Genomic DNA, 24,279 nt, shown 5'->3' on the forward strand with positions numbered 1-24,279 from the left:
TACAAGTGAATTCCAACATTCATTTGATAAAAAAAAAATACTTCCAATACTATGTAAACTATTAGAAAGGAAATTAGATAAAGGAGTCTTATCAAATTCCTTCTGTGGCACAAGTGTGCTTTTGATACCTAAATAAAGGAAAGAAAAAAAAAAGAAAACTATAGTCTAATTTCCCTAATAAATATTGGTACAAAATAACTACTACCAGTAAGAGTATAGCAATGTATCATAAAGATCATATACACTATAACCATGTGAGATTTATACAAGGAATGTGAGGCTGGCTCATTATTATGAAATCTATTGACAAAATTCACCATAAATGCTAAAAAAATGTCATATGACTATATCAAGAGAAGGCAAAATAACTTTTGACAAATTTTAATACACATTCCTATTAATAACACTAGAAAATATAAAAATAAATGGAGCTTTCCTTATAATAAGTAGTACCTATTCAAATCAAAGGCAAATGTCATCTCTAATGGATATAAACTAGATCCCTTTTTTCATAAGAGAAGCTGTAAAACAAGGAAGTCCATCATCACCTCATCACTATTACTATTCAAAATTAGACTAGAAAAAACTCAATTCTAGTCCAGAATATGTCTATATATTGTATATATGTATACATAATATACACAATATATACACACAAATATATATATATATGTATATATGTGTGTGTGTGTCTATATATATATTTACATGCTTCTCTTTCATCTTGTGTTTTAAAGCCAAATTTTCTACTTAGCTCGGGTCTTTTCATCAAGAATGTATAAATGTCCTCTATTTCATTGAATGACCATTTCCCCCCTGAAGGATTGTACTTGGTTGTGCTGGATAAGTGATTCTTGGTTTTAATCCTAGCTCCTTTGGCCTCCAGAAAATCGTATTCCAAGACCTCCGATCCCCTAATGTAGAAACTGCTAGATCTTGTGTTATCCAGATTATGTTTTCACAATACTTGAATGGTTTCTTTCTTGCTGTATGTAACATTTTCTCCTTGACTCTGTGGGACCTGGTATGGCTGGAGCTTAGCCCCAACCCTGGGGTGGAGGACAAAGGGATGTTAGCGCCCTCTGGAAGCAGTTGCTTCCAGAACTTTGGACACACAGATGGTGGGGGATTGAATGGTTGATACAAAATCCCTGAACCCTGGGACAATATACCTACACTCACACCCACTGGAAGCACAGTCCTACCTGGACAAAGAGTTAGAAATTCAAGGATCTGGCCAGGATCATGATCAAACAGCACAAAAGAAAACCAGAATATAGGGTCTTATTGATCAAAACACACAACAGAAAAAGGCAACAAAATCAAGTTCCTATGTCCAAAGCCTCCAAGAAAAATATAAATTGGTTTTAGGTCACGGAAGAGGTCAAAAAGGATTTTGAAAATCAAGTAAGCAAAGTAGAGGAAAAATTGGGAAGAGAAATGAGTGTGATGCAAGAAAATCATGAAGAACAAGCCAAAAGCTTGCTAAAGGAGGCCCCAAAAAATATTGAAGAAAATAAGACTTTAAAAAATAGACTAGCTTTGTGCAGTGGCAGTATCATAGCCAATGAGGTTTAATCGAGGTGCAATTATTGCTAATAGAAAACTATTTAGTCAAACAAAATCTAAAGAATGAAAAGATAGAAAAAATGTAAAATATCTCATTGGAAAAACGACTAACCTGGAAAAAAGATCCAGGAGAGAAAATTTAAGAATTATTGGCCTGCCAGGAAGCCACGATGAAAAAACGACTCTGGACAACATCTCCCAGGAAATCATCAAGGAAAACTGCCCAGAAGTGCTAGATCAGAGGGCAAAATAGTCACCAAAAGAATCCACCGTTCACTTCCCAAGAGGGATCCCAAACTCAAAACCCCAAGAAATATCGTTGCCAAATTCTAGAACTATCAAGTGAAGGAGAAAATACTACAGGAAGCCAGAAAGAAACCATTCAAACATCGAGAAGCTACAGTCAGGATCGCACAGGACCTTGCAGCTTCTACATTTAAAAGATCAAAGGAACTGGAATCTGATATTCCATAATGCAAAGGAGATGGGACTACAACCAAGGATCAACTACCTAGCAAAGTTCAGCATAACATTTCAGGCAAGGAGATGGTCATTCAATGAGGTAAGGGATTTCCAGACCTTCCTGACAAAAATGCCATAACTTAATAGAAAATTCAATCTTCAAATGCAGGTCTCAAGAGAGGCATAAAAAGGTAAAGGGGGAAAAAAACAAAAAACTTGTTACTCAATTTGGGCAAACTGTTTACCTCCCTATAAGGGAAGGCTAATCTTGAGAATTGTACATTTATTGTACAATATAAAAGGGATATACACAGAGGGAATGGGTATAGAGTAAATGATGTCATGTTAAAAATATGACTTAAGCATGTAAAGGCATTGTAACAGGAGGTGTGAAAAGGAGGAAGGAGAAAATGGTAAATTACATCACAGGAAGAAGTACAAAATTGTAATAGAGGGAAAGAGGGGAGGGAGATGAGTATTGTTTGAGAGGTACTCTCATCTGATTTGGTTCAAGGAGGGAACAATAAACTTAAGTATATAATTCTAACTAGCTCCATAGGCAGTAGGAGAGGAAGGGGGAAGAAAGGGGAGGGGAAACTAAAAAGAAGGGAAGAAGCAGTAAGGGTAAAGGGGAGTAAAAGGAAGGGGGGTGAAAAGAAGGAAGGGAAGGCAGCAGGAAGTGGTGGTGAAAAGGGAAAACTATTGAGGAGGGGAAGGGAGACGGGAGAGCTGAAAGCACAAATGGTGGAAAAGAGGATGGAGGGAAATACACAGATTGTAATCATAACTGTGAATGTGAATGGAATGAACTCTCCCATGAAATGGAGATGGATATTAGAATGGATTAAAAGCCATAATCCAACAACATGTTGTTTACATTTGAAATTGGGGGATACACACAGGGTGAAAGTCAACGGTTGGAGCAGAATATATTGTGCTTCAGCTGATGTAAGAAAAGCAGGAGTAGCAATCTTAATCTAAGACAAAGCAAAAGCAGAAATAGATGTAATCAAAAGAGAAAAAGAAGGAAACTATATCCTGCTAAAAGGCACCATAGACAATGAAACAATATCATTACTAAACGTGTATGCTCCAAGTGGTATAGCATCCAAATTCCTAGAGGAGAAGTTGGGGGTGTTAAAAGAAGAAACTGACAGCAAAACTATACTAGTGGGGGATCTCAAACTCCCCCTCTCTGAACTTTATAAATCTAACCTCAAAATAAACAAGAAAGAGGTTAAAGAGGTAAATAAAACTCTGGATAAGGTAGATATGATAGATCTCTGGAGAAAACTGAATGGGAATAGAAAGGAATATACCTTTTTCTCAGCAGTACATGGCACATATACAAAAATTGACCATGTACTAGGACGTAAAATCCTCACAATCCTGTGCAGAAAGGCAGAGATAATCAATGCATCCTACTCAAATCATAATGCAATAAAAATTATATGTAATTAAAGGCCACAGAAAGATAAACCAAAAATCAATTGGAAACTAAATAATCTAATCCTAAAGAAGGAGTGGGTTAAAGAAGAAATCATAGAAACAATCAACAATTTCATTCAAGACAATGACAATAATGAGACAACCTACCAATCTTATGGGATACTGCAAAAATAGTTTTTAGGGGAAGTTTTATGTCTTTGAATGCTTGCATAAATAAAATAGAGAAAGAGGAGATAAATAACCTGGGCATGCACCTGAAAAAGCTAGAAAAAGAACAAATTGAAAATCCCCAAGTAAACACCAAGTTAGAAATACTGAAAACCAAAGGAGAGATTAATAAAATTGAAACTATGAAAACTATTGAATTAATAAATAAAACCAATAGTTGGTTTTATGAAAAGAACTAATAAAATTGATAAAACTTTGGTCAATTTGATTATAAAAAAGAAAGAAGAAAATCAAATTACTAATATCAAAAATGAAAGGGGTGAACTCACACCAATGAGGAGGAAATTAAAACAATAATTAGAAATTATTTTGCCCAACCTTATGCCCACAGATTTGACAATCTAAATGAGATGGATGAATATTTTAAAAAAATACATTTTGCCTAGATTAGCAGAAAAAGAAGTTGAATTCTTAAACAACCCCATCTCAGAAAAAGAAATTGAACACGCCATCAATGAACTCCCTAGGAAAAAATATTCAGGGCCAGATGGATTTACAAGTGAATTCTATCAAACATTTAAAGAACAGTTAATTCCAATACTATACAGACTATTTTTGAAAATTGAGAAAGAAGAAATCCTCCCAAATTCTTTTTATGATACAAATATGGTTTTGATACCTAAACCAGGAAGAGACAAAACAGAGAAGGAAAATTATAGACCAATTTCTCTAATGAATATAGATGCAAAAATTTTAAATATGATTTTATCAAAATGAATACAGCATCTTATCATGAGAATAATACATTATGATCAGGTAGGATTTGTACCAGGAATGCAGGGCTGGTTCAGTATTAGGGAAGCTATTAGCATTATTGATCATATCTAGAACAAAACTAACAAAAACCACATGATTATCTCAATAAATGCAGAAAAAGCTTTTGAGAAAATATAACACCCATTCTTATTAAAAACACTGGAGAACACAGGAATAAAGGGAACTTACCATAAAATAATAAGAAGTATCTACCTCAAACCATTGGCAAGCATTATATTCAATGGAGATAAGCTAGATGCATTTCCAATAAGATCAGGGGTGAAACAAGGATGTCCATTATCAGCACTGTTATTCAATATGGTACTAGAAATGTTAGCTGTAGCAATTAGAAAAGATAAAGAAACTAAAGGAATAAGAATAGGCAAAGAAGAAACTAAGCTACCACTCTTTGCAGATGATATAATGATATACTTAGAGAATCCCAGAGATTCAAGTAAAAAACTACTTGAAATAATAAACAACTTTGGCAAAGTTGCAGGTTACAAAATAAACCTGCACAAATCATTCCTCTATATTAATAGCAAAGTACAATAGCAAGAGATAGAAAGAGAAATCCCATTTAATGCTTGGGTAGACAGTATAAAACATTTGGGAGTTTACCTGCCAAAACAAACCCAGGGACTATATGAACACAATTACAAGACACTTTTTGCACAAATAAAGTCAGATCTAAGTAAGTAGAAAAACATCAGTTGCTCATGGGTAGGTGGAGCCAATATAATAAAAATGACAATTCTACCTAAATTAATTTACTTATTTAGTGCCATACCAATTAAACTATCAGATAATTATTTTCTAGAGCTAGAAAACACTAATATCAAAATTCATCTGGAAGAACAAAAGTTCCAGAATGTCAAAGGGACTAATGAAGAGAAATGTTAGGAAAGGTGGCCTAGCCCTACCAGATCTCAAACTGTATTATAAAGCAGCAAATATCAAAACCATTTGGTACTGCCTAAGAAACAGAGGGGTAGAGAAGTGGAATATGCTAGGTACTCAAGACACAATAGGTAATGAATATAGCAATCTCTTGCTTGATAAATCCAGCTTCTGGGATTAAAAGTCACTGTTTGACAAAAATTGCTGGGAAAACTGGATAATAGTGTGGTAGAAACTAGGCGTAGATCCATGCCTGACACCCTACACAAGAATAAAGTCCAAATGGGTACACGATCTAGATATAAAGATTGATATCATGGAAAAATTGGAGAAACAAGGGATAGTGTATTTATCAGATTTATGGAGAAGGGAAGAATTTTTTACTAATAGAAGAGATAAAAAGCATTATGAAGTACAAGATGGATAATTTTTATTACATTAAACTGAAAAGTTTTTGCACAACAAAACCCAATGCAACCAAAATTCAGAGGGATGTAGTATATTGGGAAAAAATTTTTATAGCTAATCTCAATGATAAAGGTCTCATTTCTAGAATATATAGAGAACTGAGTCAAATGTACAACAATATAAGTCATTCCCTAATTGATAAATGGTCAAAGGATATGAAGAGGCAATTTTCAGAGGAAGAAATTAAAGATATCTCTAATCATATGAAGAAATGCTCTAAATCACTTTTGATTATAGAGATGCAAATCTAAACAACTCTGAGGTACCACATCACACCTATCCGATTGGCAAACATGACAGAACAGGAAAATGATAAATATTGGAGAGGATGTGTGAGAGTTAGAACATTAATTCATTGTGGGTGGAGTTGTGAGCTCATCCAACCATTCTGGAGAGAGGTTTGGAACTAGGACCAAAGGGTTACAAAAATGTGCATACCCTTTGACCCAGCAATATCGCTTCTAGGACTGTATCCCCAAGAGATCATAAAAATGGGAAAGGGTCCCACATGTACAAAAATATTTATAGCAGCACTCTTTGTAGTGGCCAAAAACTGGAAATCAAGAGGATGCCCATCAATTGGGGAATGTCTGAATAAATTATGGTACATGCATGTAATGGAATACTATTGGTCCATAAGAAATGATGAACAAGAATGCTTCAGAGAGGCCTGGAAAGAGTTATATGATCTGATGCTGAGCAAAAGGAGCAGAACCAGAAGAACTTTGTGCACAGCAACAACCACAGTGTGTGAGAATTTTTTCTGGTAGACTTGGATCTTCATAGCAATGCAAGGACATTAAAAAAAAAAGTTCCCAATGGTCTTCTAAGGCAAAATGCCTTCCACATTCAGAGAAACAACTATGTAATTCAATCACAGAATGTAGCAGATCATATTTTTGTGTGTGTGGGTGTGTGTATTATGTTTTGGTTTGTTATATGATTTCTCCCATTTATTTTAGTTCTTCTACACAGCATGACTATAATGAAAATGTATTCAACAGAAATGTATGTGTAGATCTTATATAGAATTGTATGCAATCTTGGGAAGGGAAGGGGGTGGGAGGTAGGTAGGGGGAAAATATCTAAGTTTTATGGTAGTGATTGTAGAGCATTAAACATAAATAAAATGAATATATTTAAAAAATTTAAAAAAATAGACTAAACCAACTGGCAAAAGAGGTTCAAAAAGCCAAAGAGGAGGAGAATGCCTTATAAAGCAGGATTGGACAAGTAGAAAAGGAAATTCAAAAGCTCACTGGAGAAAATAATTCCTTCAAAATTAGAGCAAGTGGAAACTAATGAATTGATGAGAAATCAAGAAATTATGAAAAAGAACCAAACGAATGAAAAAAATAGAGAGCAATGTAAAATATCTCATTGGTAAAACCGCTGATCTGGAAAACAGATCCAGAAGAGATAATTTAAAAATTATTGGACTCCCTGAAAGTCATGTTAAAAACAAGCCTGGACATCTTCTTCAGGAGATTATAAAGGAAATCTGCCCTGATAGTCTAGAAACAGAGGGTAAAATACAAACAGAAAGAACCTAACCATCACCTCCTGAGAGAGATCCCAAAAGAGAAATTCCTAGAAATATTGTAGCCAAATTCCAGAATTCCCAGGTCAAGGAGAAAATATCACAAATAAGCAGAAAGAAACAATTTGTGTATAGTGGAAATACAATAAGGATGACACAACATCTAGCAGCTTCTACATTAAGGGATTGGAGGGCTTGGAATATGATATTCTGGAGGTCAAGGAAGATAGGATTAATACCAAGAATCAACTACCCAGCAAAACTGAGTATAATACTTCATGGGGAGAGGGAATGAAATTTCAATGAAATAGAGGACTTTCAAGTGTTCTTGCTGAAAAGACCAGAGTTGAATAGAAAACGTGACTTTCAAATACAAGAAAAAGTGTACAGAAAAGAGAAATCATAAGGGACTTATTACAGTTGAACTGTTTACATTTCTATATGGAAAGATGATATTTATAACTCATGAGACCTTGTTAAGTATTAGGGTAGCTGGAGGAGGTGATAGACAGACAGACAGATAGATCGATTGATCAATCAATCAATGGCACAGTGAATTGAATATGAAGGGATGATGTCAAAAATAAAATTAAATGGTGAAAGAAGAATATATTGGGAGAAGGAGAAAGGGAAGGATAGAATGGGGTAAATTATCTCACATAAAAGGGGCAATAAAAAGGTTTCACCCTGGAGGGGAAGAGGGGGAAGGTGGGAGGGAGGGAGTGAACCTTACTCTCATCAGATTTGACTTAAGGAAGGAATAACATGCACTCAGGTGTGTATCTTACACTACAGGAAAGTAAGGAGCAAGGGGATAAGGCTGGGGAAAGACAGGAAATGATAGAAGGGAGGGCAGATTGGGGAAGGGTTGCTTAAGAAGCACACCCTTTTGAGAAGGGATAGGGTCAAAGTTGAAAATAGAATAGGTAGGGGACGGGATAGGATGGAGTGAAATAGAGTAAGTTTTTCACAATTGAGTGAAATATGGTTAGTTTTTCACCACATGACTTATTATAGAAGTGTTTTGCATAGCTACATATGTCTAACCTATAGTGAATTGCTTGCCTTCTCAATGAGGGTAGGTGGGGAGGGAAGAAAGGGGAGAATTTGGAACTCAAAGTTTCAAAACTAAATGTTAAAAAGTGTTTTCACATGCAACTGTGAAATAAGATATATACGCAATGGAGTATAGAAATCTCTCTTGCCCTACAAGAAAGTAAGGGGGAAAGGGATAAAGGGGAGGGGGTGATAAAAGGGAAAGTAGACTGGGGGGAAGGAATAATCAGAATACATCTCATATGAGGTGGGGGAGGGGAGAGAAGAGGAGAAAATATGGAACTCAAAACCTTGTGAAAATGAATGTTGAAAACTAAAAATTAATTAATTTTTTATAAAGGTAAACCAAGAAAACTTTTCTAATAGATTCAGGGTGAATTATAAAATTCAGCCTACAAATCAGGAGTTAGAATAAGCTATTAGTGGCAATGCAAAAGATTAGGGAGAAAAGATACAGAACACCGCTATTTTAAGATGTATTTCTTTTTGGCAAGGTTGGATGTAAAGTATTGTCTTTATATAAAGTCTCAAAAGGGTATTTATTAAAATAAGGGGATTTTTTAAATGTAAAAAAAAAACACTGGAATAAAATCAGAGATTCCCAAACCTCTTGGAGTACTGGAAAGCCCTAGGAAGTGAACAATAAAAGGTTTGGCTCTTGACAATGGAGCAAAAAAAATCACATACCATGGTATGTGGTGAAACTTGTAATTCTATGCTTGTCTTCCCTATTTGTTCATTGTTCAATACCTGCCACCTCCCTTCCTGTGACATGAGAGACAACCAATCAGACCAAGACCTATACAGTCTTTATAAATCTTTTCAATTTGGTTGCTTTGGAAATATGCTGCAGCATTATTACCTAAAAAATCAGTTACCTGACTGGTAGGCTTGATGGAGAATTTGGAGTTCTAAGTGGGCCACATTGGAAATTATACTCCCTGAAGATGATATCACTGATGCCCTTTTTTCTCCCACCATGACTAGAAAATTTTGTTCTTTGTTTAAAAGGGGGCCAATGATATCATGGAGTGATGTATTAACTGTGTGTGAATTGAATTTGAGATAGAGTTACACAAAGTCATTAACCTCACTCTCATCCAGAGTCAGTGGCAAGATAGATGTCAAGATGATTAGTGATGGTCCAGAAAACAGTGTATGACCAGACATTTTTGATGTCTGACCAAGCTCCTGGTACTCCACAGTGCCTCCTTCAGCTTTCTTAATGGTCATTGGAACAAATTTGTTCTCATCTGCCCATTCACCGAGGGAAGTGTTCACATGCTTGATCTAGGCATCCCCCTAACTCATCAATAGATCTGAAGCCTGTCACTTACCCTCCACCTGGTTTGGCCCATCTTCAAAAACAGTTTTATCAGGATGTAGCCCCTGCACAAGCTATAGCTTCTTGGAGCCACTGAAATACTACCGTATGCAGGACTCTGGCAGGTTATTCTTTCTGATGGCTGAAGCATGGTTATAGCTACGATCTCTATGCACAAGACCTCAGTCATGTTCACTTCTCTAAATCCTTCTTCCTTTGTTCCTCCTATTGCCCCATATCCATGCCCTCTGCACATTTTGTTTTTATCCTAATTCTCCCACTAGGCGAGTTAAAATGCACCAAAAATAAAATATCTATGGAATTATGCTTTATTCCTCTGTTTTATCCTTCATGAAATCCTCTCTAAATCTTAAAAGTTTTGCTAAAAGGCAGTTTAGAGTTTATCAGCTAGAAGGTAAGCAGTGACTCTGACAGGAGTTCAGGAGAGGGGTATGGCAAAAGCCAAATTGCATGAAAATTGAGGAGAGGCAAGGAGGTAAGGAAATCAAGTACAGATAATATTTTCAAGAAAGTTGGAAATGCAGTAAAAGAGTTTTTTTAACTTTTAAAAAAACTTGCTTTTTTTCAGCCTTAGAGAAAACTGCATAAATTTGTAGGAAGATAATAATGAACTCGTACAAACAAAGAAACTTAAAATGTCTTAGAGAGAGTGGAAGTTTGAACTGGGACAAATCCCCACAGGCAATAATAGAATTTGGGATCAAGAATACAGGAAAAGAAGGTGATTGCTTCTTTAAAACAAGATTGAAATAGACTATTGTAAATATTGATATTTTGGGGCATACACAGGGAGGAAACTGAGGGAGTTAATGATACATGACTGCCACCATTAAATATTAGAAGGTCAAAGTAGGGAAGTAGTCCTAAGGGCAAAAAGAAAGTTGTGAAACAGGTATGTAATACAACTGAAAATCTATTACTGGTTGAGTGGACATTAGAAAATAGTATTTAGGGCTCAGCTGAGATTTTGCATTATAATTTATAATAGATAAAATAAGTGAAGTTTGTGACCTCCACAAGAATTATTATTAAATGAAAACAGAAACAAAACAACTGAATAGTAGAAGTCAGCTAAAGCAGTTTTGGTGATGTGCAGTCCGGTCACAAAAGAACATCAAGGAATTTTAAAGTATTGGATAGTGAGTCATTGAATTGGCTAGACCTTAGGGTCCTGACTGAATGAGATAAGGGTACCCCTAGTAGGTGAAATAGGCTGGGGAAGAGTGAAAGTTTACATTAATAATATTTTCAATAAAAGTAAAATGTGAATCTGCTGGATTAAAGACTTTTCAAAATATATCATCTAAATATTATCGTATCATAAATTATATTAGAATAAATATGATGCATATTTCTATATATGTAAAATGTGCTCTTTATATTTAAGTAAAATAAATGCAAAGGACAACATTTTAAAATAAAAATTAAAGTTCATTAACTTGAAACATAAGGTTAAACATTTTTGTGAATAAAGTAGTAGAAGATGAGTTGGAAAAACAAAAACAGAACAGAACAGCTATATGTAAATGTCTCCTTTTTCTAAAAAAGGGACTTTTTAACTTAATTCAACTTAAAGCAAACCTGATGCACAGCTGGAAGAAAATATATATTTAATATCACATTTTGTTTTTCCACTGAAAAATATTATCTGGGGATATAGCCAGAACAGCCAGCTGTGAAAACTTTCATCAGAACACAAATAATAAACAAGACTTTATATTACTATAAATTTAATTTTATGTATAAAGGCAGAGGGCATTTATGTCATATTTCAAAAGAATCAAAATATTATGATTTCCACTTTAGTTCAGTAAAGTTATCCATTTCTTTTATTATAGCCTAAATACTTATTGTGCTTAAAAAGTGTTGTGTTTTCTTGAGTCATTTTCCCAACAGGTAAGAAAGACCACATTGTATCTCAGATTGCATTTATATCTATTGTCACCTACCATACTTTATTTCAAGATTTCAATTTCATGTGATAATACTATATACCATTGTTATATATAACTATATGTAATATTGGTATATAACTATATACCAATAGTTATTGTACTAGAAACCTACTGTATTTGGGGGAATGGGAAAGTCAGGAGGCTCAAGAATCATTTATGCAATGCAACTAAGTTACAGGCCATAAACTAAGAATTTAAATATTACAAGAAACATTGAAATTTCTTTTAGTTTTTTCAACATACATTTTTTTAATTTAACTTTTAACATTCATTTTCACAAAATTTTGGGTTCCAAATTTTCTCCCCTTTTGTCCCCTACCCCTACCCGAAAACATCAAGCATTCTAATTGCCCCTATCACCAATCTGCTCTCTCTTCTATCATCCCTCTCTGCCCTTGTCTCCATCTTCTCTTTTGTCCTATAAGGCCAAATAACTGTCTATACCCCTTTACCTGTATTTCTTATTTCCTAGTGGCAAGAACAGTACTCGACAGTTGTTCCTAAAACTTTGAGTTCCAACTTCTTTTCCTCCCTCCCTCCCCACCCCTTCCCTTTGGAAGGCAAGCAATTCAATATAGGCCAAATCTGTGTAGTTTTGCAAATGACTTCCATAGTCGTCGTGTGGTATAAGACTAACTATATTTCCCTCCATCCTATCCTGCCCCCCATTACTTCTATTCTCTCTTTTGATCCTGTCCCTCCCCATGAGTGTTGACCTCAAATTGCTCCCTCCTCCCCATGCCCTCCCTTCCATCCTCCCCCCCACCCTGCTTATCCCCATCTCCCCCACTTTCCTGTATTGTAAGATAGGTTTTCATACCAAAATGAGTGTGCATTTTATTCCTTCCTTTAGTGGAATGTGATGAGAGTAAACTTCATGGTTTTCTCTCACCTCCCCTCTTTATCCCTCCACTAATAAGTCTTTTGCTTGCCTCTTTTATGAGAGATAATTTGCCCCATTCCATTTCTCCCTTTCTCCTCCCAATATATTTCTCTCTCACTGCTTGATTTCATTTTTTAAAGATATGATCCCATCCTCTTCAATTCACTCTGTGCACTCTGTCTCTATGTGTGTGTGCGTGTGCATGTGCATGTGTGTGTGTGTAACCCCACCAACTACCCAGATACTGAATAGTTTCAAGAGTTACAAATATTGTCTTTCCATGTAGGAATGTAAACAGTTCAACTTTAGTAAGTCCCTTATGACTTCTCTTTGCTGTTCACCTTTTCATGCTTCTCTTCATTCTTGTGTTTGAAAGTCAAATTTTCTTTTCAGCTCTGGTCTTTTCATCAAGAATGCTTGAAAGTTCTCCATTTCATTGAAAGACCAATTTTTCCCCTGAAGTATTATACTCAGTTTTGCTGGGTAGGTGATTCTTGGTTTTAGTCCTAGTTCCTTTGACTTCTGGAATATCCTATTCCATGCCCTTCGATCCCTTAATGTAGAAGCTGCTAGATCTTGTCTTATCCTGATTGTATTTCTACAATACTTGAATTGATTCTTTCTAGCTGCTTGCAATATTTTCTCCTTGACCTGGGAACTCTGGAATTTGGCCACAATGTTCCTAAGAGTTTCTCTTTTTGGATCTCTTTCAGGCAGTGATCTGTGGATTCCTTGAATACTTATTTTGCCCTCTGGTTCTAAAATCTCAGGGCAGTTTTCCTTAATAATTTCATGAAAGATGATGTCTAGGCTCTTTTTTTGATCATGGCTTTGAGGTAGTCCCATAATTTTTAAATTGTCTCTCCTGGATCTATTTTCCAGGTCAATTGTTTTTCCAATGAGATATTTCACATTATCTTCCATTTTTTCATTCTTTTGGTTTTGTTTTGTGATTTCTTGGTTTCTCATAAAGTCATTAGCCTCCATCTGTTCCATTCTAATTCTGAAAGAACTATTTTCTTCAGTGAGCTTTTGAACCTCCTTTTCCATTTGGTTAATTTTACTTTTGAAAGCATTCTTCTCCTCATTGGCTTTTTGAACCTCTTTTGCCAATTGAGTTAGGCTAGTTTTCAAGGTGTTATTTTCTTCAGCATTTTTGGGGGTCTCCTTTAGCAGGGTGTTTACTTGTTTTTCATGCTTTGTTTGCATGTCTCTCATTTCTCTTCCCAGTTTTTCCTCCACCTCTCTAACTTGATTTTCAAAATCCTTTCTGAGCTCTTCCATGGCCTGAGCCCATTGAGTGGGCTGGGATACAGAAGCCTTGACTTCTGTGTCTTTCCCTGATGGTAAGCATTGTTCTTCCTCATGAGAAAGGAAGGGAGGAAATCCCTGTTCACCAAGAAAGTAACCTTGTATTGTCTTATTTTTTTTCCCTTTTCTGGGACTTGTGACTTGACTTCTGAATATTTTCTTCACACCCACTTGGCCTCCAGATCCCCCCAGCCAGTGCTTGGGGTCTGAGATTCAAATGCTGCTTCCCAGCCTCAGGGCTTTGGCAGGGGCAGGGCTGCTATTCAGTGTGAGATCAAGTTCAGGTGCTCAGGTTGGGGCAGGGCCGCCTCACTGGCTCAGTTCCCTCAGGGGGTTTATGCAGAGACCTTCAGCAATGGATCCAGGGTCCTGCCTGCTTGGGGAGCCCTGGTCTGGTGCTGCCTCAGCTGCTGCCTCCCGAGGGGGCCTGAGTTATGTGGGCACCCTACTCTCCTCTCAACCCTCCAAAGAGACCCTCTCAGTGACCCTTGTCACCTGTGGGTGGAGGGACCCACGTGGCTGCTGGAGATTCCATCCCTGAAGCCTGCTCGGATCTGCTCCTCTCGGTGCCACGCGGCCAAGGCAGGGCTGGGCTCCGCTCCTGGTCCCCAGCGTGAAGTACCTTTTGCGCGAGGTTTTCAGGGCTCTGTGAAACAGAAATCTCGTCCACTCTGTTGTTTGGTGGCTTCTGCTGCTCCAGAATTTGTTGGGAGTTCTTTTTTACAGATATTTTATGGGCTGTGGGTTCAGAATTAGGGCATGTGTGTCTTTCTACTCCGCCATCTTGGCTCCACCCCTCAACATACATTTTTTAAAGAGCTTTGGTTTGGAATCTAATAGACTTGGATTCAAATTCTAATTTTGTTATTTACTTCTCTAGACAAGTCACTTAAACTCTTTGAGCTACATCTAGCAATTTCGTAAAGGTAATAACAGAAAAGAGTCAATATTGGAAGAGCTATAGGAAAGGAAGGCACACAATTCATTACTCATTAATTCATTAGTGCCAACTAGCATACTCAACTGCTTTTGACAACAATTTGGAATTATGCAGAAAAACTATTAAGCCGATCTAACCTCTCACCCAGTAATCCCGTTATCAGGCTGTATGCCAAGAAAGTTAAATGCTAAAGAAAGTTATTATATCTACAAAAACATTAATAGCAGCATTTTGTGGTAATAGAAACAAACAAAAAATCTTGAAACAAGCAGATATCTATTACTTTTGTAATTGCCAAATAGATCATTACATATAAATGGAAATGAATATTATTTTGCTATAAAATTGATGGATTAAGGTATTTAAAGAGAACAATTAAAGACTTTTATGAATTGATACATGAAGAGAGCAGAATCAAAGTAATAATATATACAATAACCAAAATATTATATATCAAAATGTTATTGATATATGTCAGAATTCACATTTATTGTAATAGTCAATTCCAGCTCCAGAAGTCCCATAACTAATTCTGTGCTACATGGAAATTCATGAAACATTCAATATTTCTGGTGCTATAGTGGTATACCATAGGGTGGTAAAGTGATATATCATAGCATGTTATAGTGGAAAGAGAACCTGTACTTACCTACAAATCTTACCCCTGTTGATTACTCTCTTTGGGACACTGGGCAAGTCATTTACCCTGAGTCTCAGTTTCCTTATCTGTAAAAGGAGGGTGTGTGGATAAATGTCTTTTGATTTCTTTTTCAGCAATAGACCTGTGATCTTATTCTACCATGTGATGAAGTATCTAAGAACCTTCCAGATAGGGACTATTTCAATTGGGTTTGGCTTCTCAGTCACTTACATTACCTTCCATATAATAGCATAGAGTAAACATCTACAGAATGCATATTGTACTCGTTGAATGAATGAACCATGGGCACTATCAAAGGTTGTTTTCTTCATATCTATTTCTTTATTACAAGGGAGATTCTTATGGGAGAAAGGTTTCTTGGGAAGTGATATTGGTATAAAAGTTTTTAAAAAATAAAAATATTTTAAAATACTATTTCAAAAGTAAAATAAGGAAGTTGAAGCAGATGATTAGAGACCTTTCTAGTTCTAAATCTATGACATTACCATCAAATTCCATAACACTTTAGCATCATAGCTATTAGATGACAATTAAAATATAGCATAGTGTAGTTGAAAAGAAGCTAATCTGGAAATTAGGCTATAGTACCTGAGGTTCTAAGCCAATAATTAGCTTTCTGAAACTAGACAAAGCACTCATCCTCTCTTAGCTTCAATAAAGTGAAAATGTACTAAAATGAGTTCTATATTTCTTTCCTGACTCTAAATTGAGTCTCTGACTAAGGTTAATTTCCAGTCCAAATCATATTCAACAAATATTCATGTTATAAAAAACATCATTGCTTGCTTTTTAGCAATAGATTTTAAGATTGCTGACAATTGCTCTTGTATCTGGTATCAATGAAAACCAAACAACTAAGCTCGTAATGGTAATCAGTAACGATCAAGTAACACCCAGGTAAGGAAACTGAAGCCCAGAGGGGTGATATGAACTGTCCTAGGTCACAAACTTAGTAAGCATCTAAGGTGAAGTTCAAACTCAAGTCTTTCTCATTCCAAGTCAAATTCAATCATGGTAGCACTATAGCAATCTCAGTATTAATGATTATAGCTAACAATAACAATCTTTTAAATGGAAAGATGTCATCCTTGTGAAGACGTTTCTATACCACAGCAGGAGCTGTACAAATGTCAGGTTAATCTACTTCAGCACCTGCTGAAGACAGAAATTATTGTTTGCTCCTGCCCATGGTGCTGATGAAGGCTGGAAGGTATGGCTAGGAAATCAGTATCTAAACCCTTTATAATTAATGGTTTTGCTATTGTCAAGTTACCCAGGGACAAGCATTTTCATAGCTGATCAACATCATATAAGTTTCACCCACAGGTGCGACTAGAAACACAATAATCTATTCCTTCTTCCAAATGACAACCCTTCACATATTTTAAGTACAGATATTATGTCATATCAAGGCCTCCAAACACTCGGCTAAATATCCCCAGTGATTTCAATCTTTTCTTTCTAACATGGCATCATTTTCACTCCCCTCACCAAATATGCTGCCTTCCTCTAAACAAATTTCAGTTTCCTAATTTTGTTATTGTAGTAGTTGTCATTTTTTCCAGTCCTTTCTGACTCTTCATGACCCCATTTGGGTTTTCTCAACAAAGATCCAGGAAAGGTTTGTCATGTCTTTCTCCAGCTCATTTTATAAATGAGGAAACTGATGCAATTAGCGTTATGTGACTTGCCCAGGGTCACACAACTATAAGTGTCTGAGGTTGGATTTAAACTCAGTGACAAAAGGCCCATCTCCTTATCCACTGTGCCACCTAGTAGTTTGTTAACACTCTTCTTAAATGGTATTTGCTCAAACTGAAAGCATTTCAAGTATGAAGTGAGAATGTTGTAATGGCATATACAGAGAATAATTGTATTCATAATTGTACATGATAATGTACAGAGTATATTGTAATGGCTAGAACATAATCAAAACCCTTCAAATTTATTTAAATAAGCAGGTGAAACAGAAAACACAGATTATACCTATGTTAGGTGGCTCAGTGGATAAGGGGCTGCAGCCACCTCCTAGCAATATGATCCCAAGTCAGCAAGTCACCTTACCTCTACGTGGTTCAATTTCCTCAACTGCAAAATGAGATAAAAGTAATGCCTACTTCCCAGGGTTGTTATGAGGGTCATGTGAGATAATATTTATGAAACACCTAGCACAGTGCCTGGCACATACTGTGTACTTATTAAGTAATCATTTCCTTCATTCCATGTACTGCAGAAATTTAATCATTTTTAAAGTAATAAGCACAGTGAGAATGAGCCTCAAACCAGCCAAATTCATCAAGATGAGAGATCTGGAATCTAGAGTAATACTATAAAATATTAACTATTTTGTCAAATCTGAAACAGATAGTGGAAAGTTATGAATAGCAAGAAATGATAAAGGAAAATATGTACATACAGAAAGCTTGCTATGAGAACCAATGAAGACCAATAATCCCAGAAACTTAAAAGAATTTATTTGGATGCCAAGCAACATAGAAACTGAAAAGAAAGGGGGAGGTGAAATTTGTCAGTATTTCTCTATCAAGCTATTTTCTCTAGCAATGACAGTGAAGAGGCCACTTCATTAGGCCCTGACATCTCAGTCCTTGAAACTACACATCAAAGAGTATAAATGACTCTAAAGAAAACAAATACAGAATGAAGAGCTGAACCAGACCAATAGTACAAAAAAAGAGATGCATGCTATGGAGAAAAACACCTTTGATGAAATTAGGAATGAATTCTCAAAATATCTGGAAGATTTGACCATGCGTAAAGTCTAGAAAAATTCCAGGCATAAAAATTACCAAAATATCAAGAAAATATCAGTAAAAATTGACCCACATACTTACTATTTCTCTATTACAAAATCTTTATGATAATACAAATTCCCACAACATCCTTAAAGAGAAGGAAAATAGAAAACTTTCAAATTAACTGAAAAATGAAAAAGAAGGAATAACACATGGGCAGCCCACACCGTATTCATTGTACCCGTGTGGTCTTCAAAGAAGCCCCTTGGTACATTCAGTGAATCATTTGGCAGGGGAGAGAAATAGTGGAAAAATCAGTGCATGTGAAGTCTTAAGATTCAAATCTCAACTATACCTTTTACAACCTGTATGACCTTGAGCAGATCACAACTACCTGGGCCACAATTTCTTTACCAATGAAATGGGAAGGAGAGAAGGGGAGAGTTAGACTAGATAAGGAATGAGGAACCTGCAGCCTGAAGGCCACATGTGGCTCTCTAGGTCTTTGGCTACAGCTTTTTGACTGAGTCCAAGTTTTATGCAACAAATTCTTTTATTAACGGAGTTTGTTCTGTGAAGTTTGGTTTTGGTCAAAGAACCTCTCTTGCGGACCTAGAGGGCCACATGTGGCCTTGAGGCTGAAGATTCCCCACCTCTGGACTAGATAGACTCTGTTCTCTTCTGATTGAATGTCCATTGTGCTATTGTTTATGGAAGGACATGAAAAATTATTACAAAAGATGAAAAGGCATGGGTGGGTTGTGATTTTTAATTTTAGAATGAGTAGTATATCAATGAAAATACAGATATACTAAAGTATATTATAAATTGAGTCTTTTCTGGCGGCAAGGGATCTGTTTAGATCAATACATGGAGATTCTTCACAGGAACTTGGTCACAGCATAAATTCCTTGGTAATGATAGTATATGCTAGAATTAGTCATCTAAAACTAAATCTTGATAAATTGGATTACAGATTATTTAAGAATATATATGGATATATGTATATATCCATATATATCCATCCATATGTAATTTAGAGACACACATCTTAATAAAAATCGTTTGAAACTATTTTGGTAATGAAAATCTGGAGTTAAATGATGAGACCATATTTTAAAATTCACTAATTACTTAAGTAGCTTTCAGGGCTTTCAAGGTCATTTAAAATTCTCTACAACTAAACTGAGTATATTTATTATAGAACACTTCACATATAAATCAGTACTTGACCATTCAGAAGAAATGTGATATATAACAGCAGTATAACTGGAAACCTGGCATGCTCATTTGCATATATATGTATTCTTTTTATTATTTACTAGAAAGTGATGACACAGTGGCCTCAATCATACTGACTTCTTAAATTTATTTGCCAGATTCATTTCTAGACATATTCCTAGTCAGGAAATTCAAACGTCTTCCTGCCATATTGGAAAGGACTTGTCAAGACAAACCTGAAAGTTCAATTTTGCTTAAAACTATTCATATTACTTGTTTCTCTTTCTTATAATCTCCAACAGATTCCTAACCTTTTATTTGGTAAATGATATTCTAAGCATTAGTTCACCCCTAAACTTAGCACTTCTCTGTTAACTCCATTTTTATAAATGAAATTTATATATTCCAAGCATATTTCTTATAGACAGTAACTACTTAGGTTTTTTTTGTTTTTTTTTTTTTAAAGAGGATGGTCAATTTACTGGGGATTTTATTGCCTGTTCATTTTGTTCAAGGTAGTCAAGTACAGAAAACAAAAAGAAAAACCTCAACTTTGTGGAAAAAAATACTAGAAACTAATCACAAATAACAATTATTGCCATACCAATTAGAATGCCACTATAACTTCTTAGATGCAAAATTAGTAAACAAGAAACAGGGAGTGAGGGTCTCTTTCTTCTCTGTAATTATTTTGAAAGTGGTTCTTTGGCGGAGGAGCTATTACCCATGTTTTATTCTGGCCTCTTTTTAGAGCCAATGATTTAATTAACAATTTATGAGACTATATGCTCTTGAAAAGCAAGTACTTTAGCCGGGAGCACTTGTTTATGATTCCTTAAAATGCCGATTAAGTTGACAAAACGCAGCAGGTGTTAGCAATCTTGTTTTGTTTTCTTTTTGACATTGAGTCTACAAGATCCAAGGTATGTTTGGGTTTATAGACACAAAGAGGGGGAAAAGGAAACTTGGAAGGAAACTATAAACATGTAGGCAGAATTAGGGTAAAAATGTAAACCAGGAGAACTAGTGGTAATTTGTGGTTTATGATACACTTGGTGATTAATTTCAACTAATCTGAAACATCATATTAGGTGAGGGGGGATGTTTCTAATTCATGTGTATGTAATATTGATAGGATATTCTATAAAGTCTTGTGCTTGAATTTCAAATGAGATGATAAGCAAATAGAAAACCCATGAGTATCTTTACAGTAAAAAGGATTGCGATCTCATTTTTCTCTTAATAGTCCTAGCCCACACCATGCTGTTTGGTATATTGTAGGAATGTAATAAATGTTTGCTTATTTGAACTGAATTTCAAATAAAGCACAGTCATATGGGATTGGGGGAGACTAAGCATACTATACTTGACCCCAGATAGCAAAATGAAGAAAAGAGGGTGTAAGTTTCAAAGAGGCTAATTTAGGAGAGGAGTTCTTATCTTGCTTGAATGCTCTATAGACTTTGGTATTATCAAACACCTTCGTCTCCCTGATACTCTGTTCTCTCCACATTTTAGCGACATTAATTTCTCCTGGTTCTGGTTCTTTTCTTATTATTCTGACCAGTCTGTCTTTTTTGCTACATCTTCATTCATGTCACAATCCATAATCATGGAGGGCTCCAAGGCTCTGTCCTGAGTGCTCTTCTCTCTTATGTCTACAAACTTCTCCCATGCCTCTAGATAGACTGATTTGCTTAATGAATATAGAGGCAGAAATTTAAAATAAAATACTAGCAAGGAGATCATATCACTAATACCATCTAGTGCTAGTACAGGGGTACCCTGTAGAGTCTTCCTGACCACTTTCAAGGTACCCTTACTATCTCTCACTTGAGAGCTCCAGAAGCTGCTGCTGCTTCTGTCATGACCTAGACCCACCACTGGTGTTTTCTGACCATCTATGTTGTCTTGGTCTGGAATACTATATCATTCTGACCCTTTGCTGGCTCTACCACTCTGGAAGCTGATTTGGGGCATTACTTTAAATTTCATTGGAGAGGAATGTTGTGAGAGTTCAGCTTAATGATTTCTCTATTCCACCATCTTGGCTCTGACCCAGAAGTTTCATAGCAGGTGTTTATTATTCGGTTGTTAATTTGGCTACCCTGATTACCCTCTTCTGGACAATGAGGTGATCAATGTCTTCCTTAAATCAGGTTGCCCAGATATGACGTAATATTCCAGATATAGTCTGAGCAGGACAAAGTACAGAGGATCACTCACTTCTACATGGAAGCTATAAAAGATTCACATTCCCCCAAGATCACATAATCAGGAATGGCTGCCACATTAAATTTCTGTTTCATAGTTTGCAATCCACTAAAATTCCCATGTTCTTTTCATCTGCAAGACTTGAAAGTCTTTACTGTTAAGTTTTAACAGAACTTTATACTGTTATAGAAGGACTTCTACTCCTAAAGAATTTCTTTTGTACTGCATAAAAATGACATTTACACTCATATTTTCAAAAATGTTTGTCTTTAAAATATTTCACATATTAAAAAGGATATGCAAACTACTCAAAGGTGTTTAGTTAACTATGCTGGGATTTAGATCATATATATTAAGTTTCTAAGAAATGATTAGGACCTTTATGTTGGGACTGGAAGCTCAAATCCGTGTGGACAGTCTCGGGCAGGTAAAAGTGGGACTTCTAAATCTTAGAGTCTTACGAGGCCCTCCATGAACAGCGGGGGTTCGAGAAGGTCAGACCGAGCTAGCTCGGCTAGCTCGGGTATTTCCGCCTCTCCCCCGGAGATACCTGATGGGTGGAGTCTCCCTGCCCTCGAGGTCGTCCCGGATTGGAGCACACCTAGTTACCTAACAGCATGGTATTGAGATGCAAACTGTGTGGCTGAAGATTAAGTAGGATTCAGGAAGCCTAAAAGCTCTCTTAGCACGTGTGGAGCCAAAGAGAAAAGTAGGGCTCCGCTTCTTTTCTTTCCTCTCTCCCCTCCCCCTCTCTCCCCGCTTGTACTTCTACTTCCAATCCCTTAAATCTCCCCCTCTTTGTCCTAAGAAAGAAGACCCCCTGCACTTGTAACCGAAACCCTGTAATAAAGCTCAACCCCTGTTTGACTCTGGAACGTCCTTTCTCTCATATGTGCATCCGGCGTGGCCAGCCGAAGACCTGGACAGGTAAGAAAGACTCGGGTAGCCCAATACAGGCCTCTAGGCTTGCCAGTTGGCGTCCCAACAGGGATTGGGAGCGTAGATAATCCTGGGTGCTTTTGGGGTACACCCGGAAGGGGCTGTGAAAGAAGCGAGTCCCGAATCCTAGATTCGGAAGGAGAGAAAGGGGAGAGAAGCTTCCCAAACCCCTGGGAAAAGGGCAGGGATGAGGAATCAATTGCCAGTAATAAAGCCAGAGGAACAGGAGGTCTGGGCTGAGAAACTTCACAGGGAATGCAGGGAGGCGGGGGTCACAATAGAGTTAAACGACCTCCGAGAATTTTGTAAGGAAGGGCCGGAGAGGCCAGGGCGGGATTGGAATAAGAGTGGAAGCGGAGAGAGGGGAGGGGAGAACACGGGAGGGACGGAGGACCCAGGCAAGCAGAAAGTTCAGCGGAAAGTTAAGGAGCATAAAGAAAAAATAGACCCGGAGCTCCATCTAGCAGATGGAAAAGGCGAGGCAGGGGAGAATACGCCGTGCCTTCCCTCCACGCCTCCTTATAACCTGCTCCATTGGTCAGACAGTTCAGGGCCACAGTCCAGTTTGGAAAAAGGAATAAGAAAGGCTATAGAGAATGGAGAAGATGTAGGGACATTTCCTGTGTTAGAAATAGCGGACCCCAGTGTCCCCGGTGGGGTTCGGAGGAGCCACATACCCATAGAGTGGAAGAGAGTGGCGACTCTTAAAGAGGCTTGTACCAAGCATGGCCCTAATTCACCCTTTGTTATAGCCATGCTTGAAACTCTCAGCGGTCAGTTCATTCTGACTCCTAATGACTGGAAGAGCTTAGCCAGAGCCTGCCTTACCCCTGGGCAGAAAGAAATAAGTACAGGGAGGGGCCAGGATCAGCTTCCCATAGCTATTGCCCTTCCCTTAAGGCACTGGAAGCTCAAAGAAAGCCAGAGACCAGTGTGGGGAATAGGAGGGTGCCAAAATACCTTAGAGACAATGCACCCAGTAAAGTGGGAGGCAGAGGATCGCCAAGGGACCGTATGGCCGTTGGTGATTCCAGGACTTAGTTTTAACATCTGGGGCAGGGACATTATGAGCCGCCTCGGGATGAAGCTATCAAATTTTTAGTAAGGGCCATTGCAGTTGCACTGGAGTCCCCACCCTTGAATTGGAAGTCAGACACCCCGATTTGGGCCTTGACTCCAGAAAAACGCCAGGCACTACAACTATTGGTTAAGGAGCAATTAGCACCCTGGAATGCTCCTGTGTTTGTTAAAAAGAAAAAATCTGGGAAAGTCAGGTTCCTTACAGATGTTAATGAAGCATTTGTAAGCACCTGGCAGCAGCTATACCTAAGTATGCATTCTTATCATCTTTACCTTAAAGGCGATCCTCGCTAAACAAAGAAGGGGAAAAGGTCGCCTAATACAATCAGAGCTAAGATTAAGAGGCCTAATACAATCAGAGCTAAGATCAAGAGGCCTAATACAATCAGAGCCTGATACAGCTGTCTCAAGGAGCGCACATACTACTCCAGCTATGAGACATTTTAAGATACTAATAGGGGGTCGAGGGTATGTTTGTGTCTCCACAGGAAAAGGTGATGCGTGGATTCCCATTAGAAGGATCCGTAGGTGGGAACCGAGGTCGGAGAC

The 24,279-nt window shown here is 37.1% G+C and overlaps 1 non-coding gene across 1 annotated transcript; it reads left to right on the plus strand.

Moving 5' to 3' along the window:
- The first annotated feature begins 1,538 nt into the window (after window positions 1-1,538).
- Window positions 1,539-1,622, plus strand: LOC140509445 (U4 spliceosomal RNA). The gene has a single exon (XR_011968759.1). It is a non-coding gene; the product is annotated as a U4 spliceosomal RNA (small nuclear RNA).
- Window positions 1,623-24,279: the final 22,657 nt, after the last annotated feature.

The sequence above is a fragment of the Notamacropus eugenii genome, chromosome 5 (genome assembly GCF_028372415.1).
Source record: "Notamacropus eugenii isolate mMacEug1 chromosome 5, mMacEug1.pri_v2, whole genome shotgun sequence".
NCBI classification, from domain to species: Eukaryota; Metazoa; Chordata; class Mammalia; order Diprotodontia; family Macropodidae; genus Notamacropus; species Notamacropus eugenii.